Below are 9,090 nucleotides of genomic sequence, written 5' to 3' on the forward strand. Positions count from 1 at the left end.
TGTTGTGTGCCCTGACATGCAATGAGAGAGGCTTTAGCTTTTATGGAAACTCATCAGCCAGGTTGGAGGTCAGTGCCATGTGGAGGAACTGGCACTCACTGTATGCTATGAAGCTCATATAAATTCTATTATATCTTATATGTATCATGCTGGACTGTAATCTTACCTTCCACCATAAGACACTCACTGTGTCTCCAGATTCTCACTTTTTTAGGTACTGCTCACAAGTGTCACTGTTACATATAAATAAGAACTGACAAAAATCAGCAAAAGAAACCCAAACCAATTTCAGCTCTGTGGTCACTTCATGGAGGTTAGGAGATATCAGACAGGTGACAGCTGAGCTCTCTCAACTTCTAATTTTTTATGTAATGCTTCTCCCAGCTTAGTCCTAGATCTGATACTGAAACACAAATATTGGATTCAGAACTGAAATGCAGTTGTTTCTCTTTTTTCTGGCACAGACAGAAATGGTGGTTTTAATTTAATCTGTCTGAAAACATTCCTTAAACAAGTAATAAATAGTTCTTAAGAAGCACAAGTAAATCGGGCAATCGACATTTGTCTTTAATTACAATTTTAGCCTTAACAATTGTTCTTGAGTCAGCTGTACAGCATTATTACCACAGGAAAACCAGCCTAGTTTAAAATCTAATGTCACAGTGCAATTGATTAAGGTTAAAATGGGACTATCCAGCAGTAAAAGCTTAAGTGACTCCCAAGGAGAGCAGTCAGCCTGTATACATGTACGTTTGCCAACATTCCCGGTATAAAACAAACGGCTCGTTATATGGGATCTGTGTTGTGCCTGGATTCTGATTTTCTGTGAGTCATCCCTTGGTTTACTGAAATAGAATAAGATGAGTAAGGGAGTCAAATTATAGGGAAGAAAGTCTGCAAGCTGCGTAGCATCCACCACTGCCACAGAGAAGGGGGATTATTCAACTTCTCCGTGCTCTTTATTGGCTCTGAATTCCGTATGAGAACCCTCCTGCCATTGGATATCTCCTACAGGGAGGAGTTTAATGAAAACCTCATGAATAACCAAGGTCAGTCTTTATTACTGCATAGACCATAGATTACCCTTCTCTATTGAATTTGGACTCGTGTATGACTGCAAAATTGCATCACATGTCGCACTGTAAAGGCACACAGCGTGTCTGTGTAATGGAAGGGGATAAAAGCAGTTTTCTAGATTGGATTTTGCATTATGAATTATCATCTAATTTTACATATTGCTAAACAGAAATGTAATGTTCCATTTAGATGTAACTGAGCTGGAATGTGAGGGAATTTTAAGCATTTGATTGAGGGAAAGAGAGGGAGCACATCTAACATTTTTAGGTTTTTTAGGTAGTTTCATTCTACAGTTGCCATACGCGTTTTTCAGTCAGAGATGTAAACACCTCTGCAGTACTTCTTGCTATGGCTGTCATCAGGGGCAGTTTGAAAAATCCTTAATTTCAGCTCAGAAAAATAATCCTTAATGTCAACTCAGAAAAATAAATAGCAAAAATGTCCTGCAGAGAAGTGTCAAACCTGAGAATCCTCTGGCTGTGCAAGGGGCGACCACATGTGGATCCAGTTCTAAAAGTATAAAGCCATACTACAGGGATACATTCTTAAGGCTGAAGCTTTTCCTCAAGACTCATTCTTTTTCAATTATTTATAATAAAAGGATCTTCAATAAAATACCAAAGAAGTTTTCTACTCAGTCTGAGAACTAATGCATAAATAGTAACGCTAAAGTTGTAGTTTTATAATATTTAGCTCAAGATAGGCTGCTGTGAAAAATAATTCTTTAAAAATAACAGTTAAAAATTCCCCTTTGCTTTGATTTGTAAAATCTTTGTCTATTTGTGTTTCAACTGTTCATTGTTATGTAACTGTTCCCCATGGCCCATGAAAATCGGGTTCAGTCTGAGGTTAAATCGTACCTTGCCAGAGCAGGGATGTGACCCAGTCTGAGCGGCTGGGATGACTCCATTTGTTTCGCTGCTTTGTGAATCCTTGGGCTCTGTGTTTGTGCGTGCGTAGGAAGGGGAGAGCAGATGTGAGCGAAAGGTCAGGGATGCTGCGAAGTCTGAGAGGCTTTCCTTTTACCTTCCATGAGATTTAGATGTCTCCTTAGTGCAGGTACATAAAAAACATTCCTCAGTGAACAGCAGTGTTGTTTATTTTTCGCTAAGTACAGACTAGGAAAGAAAGGAGAAGTACAAATCAGGGAGGATGCACGTACCAGATGACATCTAAATCTAGTGTTGAACGCTGTCAGCGTCATAGGCAACTAACAAGAAGATTCCCTCACATATAGACATGTTTTCTATATCCATACCAAAGAACTGAATATCTGAAACTCATAAACTGAAGCAATTTGCGTGTCTGTGTGTGTGTGCAGCTTTAGTAAATCTGAATTACAAAGTTTTGCCAACACACCAGAGAGCAGAGAATTGCTTCTTTGTGGCTGCACATCCTTTGTTAGATTTTAGCAAAGTAAATCGTGCTGAGTTTGACATTATAACAAAGGATAATCCTTTGAACAGTTGAAGTATAATGTTCTATTAGCTATAAACAAGGGATATACCATGATCATTTTTCCATTAGAGGTGGGTTAGCTGAGGCTATAATGGACTACACAGTATTTTAAGATCAATGCCACCATAGATTAACTGTACCATTTATTAAAGGACATGGAGAAGGATTCCCAGTAGTTGGTTTCTCCAGATGTGCCAATTCTGATGACAAGTACCCAGGAAACTCAACCCATGGGCTGAACCTACAGCTCCTCCCCACAGGCAAAGGAAACCAGCCAGAGTAGCTTTGTCTTAGGCATAGTCCAAGATGACTCTTTGGCTTCTGTGACTCTTGAGTTCTCTTTGTTTCCTACGTGTTATCTCCCTTTTCCTGTAGGTTAGAGCTTTATGAAGACTTTTGATTAAGGAGGAAAGAAAAAGGAAAAAAACCCTGCAATTGATTACCTTTATTCTGATGTCAAAAGGTTTCCCTAAGTTTATTTTTGTATTCCAGTGTGTGTTTTAGACTTGTTTCCTCTATGTCTGGCAAACATAGTTGCCACTGGATCATTTTGGAACTGGATGTTGTCTAATGCTTTTCTCTCCCTGGGGTCAGGTTTGTGGTTACCCTGCTCCCATTTTCTTTTATTTCAGACCTGCATCACACAGCCTGGAAAGTAATTTGTCAGGGCTGCCCCCTGGCTGAGAAGCAGGGCATGAGGGCGTGCTTGCTGTCTGGCACTTGGCAAGTCACCTCAAGGATACCTGTTCTGGAAGGAAACAGGAAAGCTTCTTCTTACTGCATCCTCTGAAAGGAAGGGCTGGCATCAAACAAATGTTCCCATGGTGCTTTCGTGTAAGTGCAAGAACACAAAAATGTGCTTTACACGTGGACAGTGAGTAGGAGGGATGCTGCCATGGACTGCAGCTGGACATCGGCAGTTGGGCAGACGTGGAAGGAAGAGGGAGAGGACATTAGCTGGGTAAGTCATGGAACAGATGACATGCAGTCCAGACCCCATAAAATAAGGTAATTCAAACCCCATCTCATCAAGAGTATGTTTATTATGAACCTATATACCAGTTTTCCTTCTTATTCTCGAGGAAACGGCAGATTTTCATGGGTGCAGAGGAGTATAGTTTTGACCTAATGGAAACTCAAACACAATTGAGAGTAAGCTTGAAAATCCAGGAGCATTTATCTGGAAATGGTAAGTGGGGAATCTGTGAAGAGCCACAGTTGTTGTTCATGTGATGTTCTCTTGTGTGCAGATCAGCGCAAAGCAAACAACTCTCACTATTCTTTTTCATAACAAATTTGTGCCTGGAAAAAGAGGACCAAGACCTCCACCCATGAAATCTGTGCAATGTATTTCTCCTTCAGTAGGCCCTTGGTGGGAAGGATTTCCAAGGTATTTCTAAGGAGTTTTAGGAACCAGCTCATGTTCTGAGCACACCTCACTTTGAGGGGTTATAAACACCCTGTTCTGCAGGGCAGAGGGCATGAATGGCATGAAAAAAAGTAATTCAGGGAGCAAAGTTGTTCATTCAGCAATCATATAATTCGAGCGTGGAGGCCACTGGTATAAATAAATGAAAGCAATTTCTGTATGTACATAAAGAACAGTGTGAGATTCCCATTTGTAAAGTCGTGTAATGTACTACAGAGGCTTTTTAGTGTGAAAGAAAGGCATCAGAAGCAATTCTGAAACATATAAAGCTGACTGATTTTGTATAATGCTCCCCCAAAAAGAGCCATGTGAGAAAACAAGGCATCAGAAAAGGGTGTTGTAAAAGATATTAAAGCAGCACACTAACAGAAAACCTGGTGTGTATTTAGTCCAGTACTTACTAAAGGACTTATGCTCCAGAATTACATTCAAGCAGTTCAACTCTGGGGCTTCATTGCTTCCCATTATTTGTAGAGAAGAAATCTTTCTAATTTAGGATACATTCAAAAAACTTATTCAGGCAGTAAATACTGATATTATTCAGACAGTGAGTTATACTTGAAAGCATTTATAAACTGCATGAAGCAAAATGGACTTGCCTTCAGCATGAGAAATGGATGCTCTCACCCAAGAGCTACATAAAGATAAAATCAGGAAGTTCCACCTACCTTTCATCTATTTTTTGTATTCCCCAGATCACCTTATAAATGCTACTAGTTCTTGAAGGAGATTTATAAAAATCAGCTCCATTATTTATTTCTTATGATGCTGGTGAAAAGCAGATATAATGTTTCTGCTTGAGATTCTTGCATTTTCATCTTCATGAAACAGGCTTTTTTGCTTTTCATATTAAACAAAATGGCCTGTTTAATTTTGAGACAAGTTTTGAGCAAGTAAATGCATTCAACAGTTGTGTAAATTCTGTAAGATCCAAACGTAACACAAAAATAAAAGTGCATGTTGTAAAAATACAAAATAGATATATACTAGAAATAACGTGACTAAGTGTTTAGCTGTTAATGTATTATGAAATAAAAATCAGATATACATTGTCCAATATATCAGATTTTGTAAATATGTCAAGAGCTCCAGCTTCATACCAATAAATCTCAATCTATAACTAATTTTTAGTAAAGAAACATAATGTGTATATTAATATTTTAAGACAGTAAATGCTTGGAGAGACAAAGGAATGACATTTTGGCAGGCAGAGATATGGAGACACTACACCTGCTGGCCAGATCTTAGCTCCCTTTGGGGTCCTGAGTTTGTAGCCCCTTAAGCACATTTTTGGTTTTGACTTTTCCTACAGAGCAAGGCACATAAAGTCAGCCTGAACTTTGAGATAACACGTTTGTGTTTTGTTCCTCTTTGAAACCATTAAGTCCCTTCAGTAGGGGTCTCTCTGGTAAGTGAAGTGATGGAGAAGAATGGTTTCAGGCAGTAAGAGAGGAGCTCTTGAGTTAGGTTAAGGTAGTCCCACATGTTTGTGCAGTGCTGCACCTCCTTCCCTCACCCCAGATTGATTTTACACTGTGTGTAGGGAAATTTGGCCTCAGCTGAAATTTGATCACCTACCCAGAGACCAAGGCAAGGCAAGATGGCAGATTTGATGGCTTTTGTACTGTCAAAAAAACTTCTGCAAGGGTCTGGAAGTAGAAGGAGTAGCCACAGTAAAGGAGCCCCATCCCTGCCATTTATATTTGAGTTACAACTTGAGTGACAAACTCAGAAAATGCCATAGTTGAGTGACTGAAGAGCAAGCAGTAGGAATGCACAGGACAAGAGGAGCATGTTTTAATTATGGCTGGTCTGCATAAAAACTGAGAAAAACTACACTGGAGAATTCAATCAGTCTGTTGTGTAAAATTGCCTTGAGCAAAAAAACTGGAGTAACTTCCACATTAGGGAGCTTAAGCTATAATTTAGCAAAGTTAAAATTCATGTAATCCTATCATCCTTCATAAAACACTGGAATTAATATTGTTTGAGAAAATAAAAAGTTAATCAATATTGCACCTACAAAAATTAATACTGTTCACACAAATAAGATCAGCCAAAGGCAGCATGTACATCTTAATCAGGGAACACAAAAGCAAGAGCTCTGGGGGGAACCTGGAGTGGTTGTCTAGGAAACAGCAACAAAAAAACCAGTATATGAATTCTGCTCTTAACAAGCAGTCAAGGTTCACGCAGGCAGTACAACTTTGCAAGGGGCAAATTCTGAGAATTAGAATCTCTTCTGAGAATTCCCAGATAACACAAAGTTTTGGAAATGTCACATCATTTAGACAAACAGCTGTGATGCAACAAGTAAAAAAACCCTGCAGCGCTGTAGGTAGCCCAAGCCAGTCAGCACACCTTGCGTAAAAATTTTTCATTTTTATGAGTGGCTGATTTTTCTCAAACCATCCACATGTAAATAAACACCAATGAAAGTCTGACAGTGACATATTTATTGTAGGTGTTGAATCTGTGCATGGCACTTGTAAGACAATATTGAGAACCAGCACATAGTATTGTACTTTCCCAGTTGTAACAAGCTGGTGGGATGAGGTACTGGCAAAACATCATTAAAATGTATGTATTTGCTTGGTTTTAATTTCATGCACATCTTAACTTTCTTCAGATCAATCTGAAATGTCAGACAACTGTGACATGTCAAATTTTTACATCAGATGCCCTTGAGTTTTGTTCCAATCAATTATTGGTTTTAACGTGTGAAAGGCAAATTGAGAGTTCATGAACAAAAATTGAATCTCCAAATTATTTTACCATCCTGGCTATCTACAGTGTCCAGGGGTCAGCATTAAAGGATGAACTTTGTAACTTGCTGTGTCTAACAAAAGAAAAAAGCATAGTCTCTGGGTTTTTTAAATTCCCCTCCAATTTGCAGCAGGGCAGTATTATGGGAAGTTGAGAAATTTTAAGTGTTATTTGTTTGCAACATTTTCTTTCTGTCATCTGCTTTGATAGGTGTTTTGGAGCAAGGATATCAGTACCTGAAGAGAGTCTTTTTGCTGTAGTCAAGGAGCAGTTGCCTGTGTAATGTTCCAGCCCCCATGAGTGGCCTCCTCTCTGAGCAGCAGCAGCAGCGTGTGTTATCTCCGTGGTGCAGGAGGAAAGGCCGATGTGATAAGGGGTAATGCCAGTTTCCTTGGCACACTTTGTGTCATCCTCCTGAATTTCATCTCCTCCTGGATCCCTGTCAACCTCATGGAGAGAGGCAGTAAGCAGGGCTGAAATCTGAATAGATCACCAGCAGCACAGATCACTCCCGTGCTGGGGAGAGCACACGGGGTCGGTGTGTTCAGGCGGTTCCAGGGGCACAGGTGGCGTTTGGCTTGTGGGAAGTGGGAGAATGCCCAGAAGGGTGAGCACCTTCCAGCCCTGCCCCCGCAGGCAGCCGAGCACCGCCCTCAGATGTCTGGAACAGGCTCATGTGCCCTTCAGCCGCTCTCTTTTCCAGCTGAAATCAAAAGTTTCAGGCTTTGCCACAAGCTTCGCTCCCTGCACAAAGTATCTGCCACCTTCTTGGCAGCGGACGGGTTTTCTCCTCCGAAAGGTCACCTCATCTCCCAGCCGCCACCGCTGGCTGCCGATCAGGGAAACTTTCCCGTGTTCATCAATCTGAAGTCTTCCCACACTGTCTTCCCGGGGGGATGCCCTTCTCCAGCAACCTTCTGCGAATTTAGACTGGCGTGATGTTTCCGTGCTCGCCCTGCCGCAGGTCCCAGTGAAGGGCAGCAGCTGCCCCCGCCGCGGGTGCTGCGGACCGGGCTGGGGCAGCGGGCGGAGGATGGAGATGGAGGATGGAGAGGGAGGATGGAGACCGCGGCGTCCTCCTTGTGAGTGTCTCCAGAAAACACGGTTTAAAGCAGCTCCCGAGGCTCTCTCCTCACAGAGCCTGTGGGTGGGTATATGTGTGGGTGCCCGGGTGACTCTCACAAGTGGCCCGCCGTTGTCCCGGGGGTGCCCGGGTTTCCCTCACGAAGATGTTCCCAACCCTGGTGAGGGCTCAGCCCTGCCCTGAGGAGCCCTCCTGACCTCCCCTGGCCTGGAGGACGTTATTATGAATCATTTTTTTAAAGCACAGCTCTCGGCCCGAACGTCCCTGTTGCCCGAGGGTATCCCCACCGAGGATACGGAGCTACACGTGGGAAAACACGCGTTGGGAAGCAGGGAAGCGCCGTGTCCCCGGCGTGCCGCGGCTGGCCGGGCTGGCGGCTGTGGGGCTGTGGAGAAAGGCAGCAGATGTTTAATGTCTGTCTGTTCAATGGGAAGTGCCACGAGGCTCTTCACTGCTCAGCCCTTCACGGTATTTCCCTTATGGCTGCCTCGCTTCTTTTGTTCTTCCTTGGCAAGCTGAGCGAGGAAGGAACCCGTGAATTAATAGAGGAGGAGGTGTCAAAATTTAAATGAATTTTTTTCTTGCTAGTATTTACTCGATTTGCAACACTTGTCACTGAGGGAAGTAATACAAGTTACTCATAAAAGAGAAATCCTGTGATTTTTAATGTGAGAATTGGTGAGGCGGAAGGTTCTGGAGGAAACCTGACTTTTTCACCTCCTCGTTAAGATCAATAGTTACCCTTTGTCGCCTTGTCTGCTCTCACTGTTAATGTCATTACCTCATTTGGCAAAGGGTTCACTTCTTTTTACAAGAGCCCATAGCAACATACTTGAATTAACTTCATAATTGGGTTTTGAAACTTATAGTCACAACTCATTTCTAAACATGTATTTGTGCTAGAGATGGAAAAAGTGAAAAAGTCTGGAGACCAGAAATCTCAAAGCTCTTCAAAATGATACCAGAAACCTCTGTCCTTTCTCTGTTCAGTCCGTGTTATAGACTCAGTGATCTTTTGTCTTTGTGTGTATTTGTTTCTCCCTTGGTACTCCACTTCAGCAGCACTCACCTGGCAAATTAATCTAAAATGAAGTTTGCAACCATATATCTGAAGTTTCCAGGCCTCAGAAGAACAGGATTCAATTCAGTTGTAATTTTTAATACAAGTTTAGGTAACAGCCTTTCATAATTCTTTATAGCCAATTATATATAACTGCTCACAGACTACCTATGAGGTTTCAGTTAATTATATAGCACCCCGTCAAATTGGTAAATA

The sequence above is a fragment of the Myiozetetes cayanensis genome, unplaced genomic scaffold, assembly GCF_022539395.1.
Source record: "Myiozetetes cayanensis isolate MyiCay16 unplaced genomic scaffold, myiCay2020 scf20-37, whole genome shotgun sequence".
NCBI lineage: Eukaryota > Metazoa > Chordata > Aves > Passeriformes > Tyrannidae > Myiozetetes > Myiozetetes cayanensis.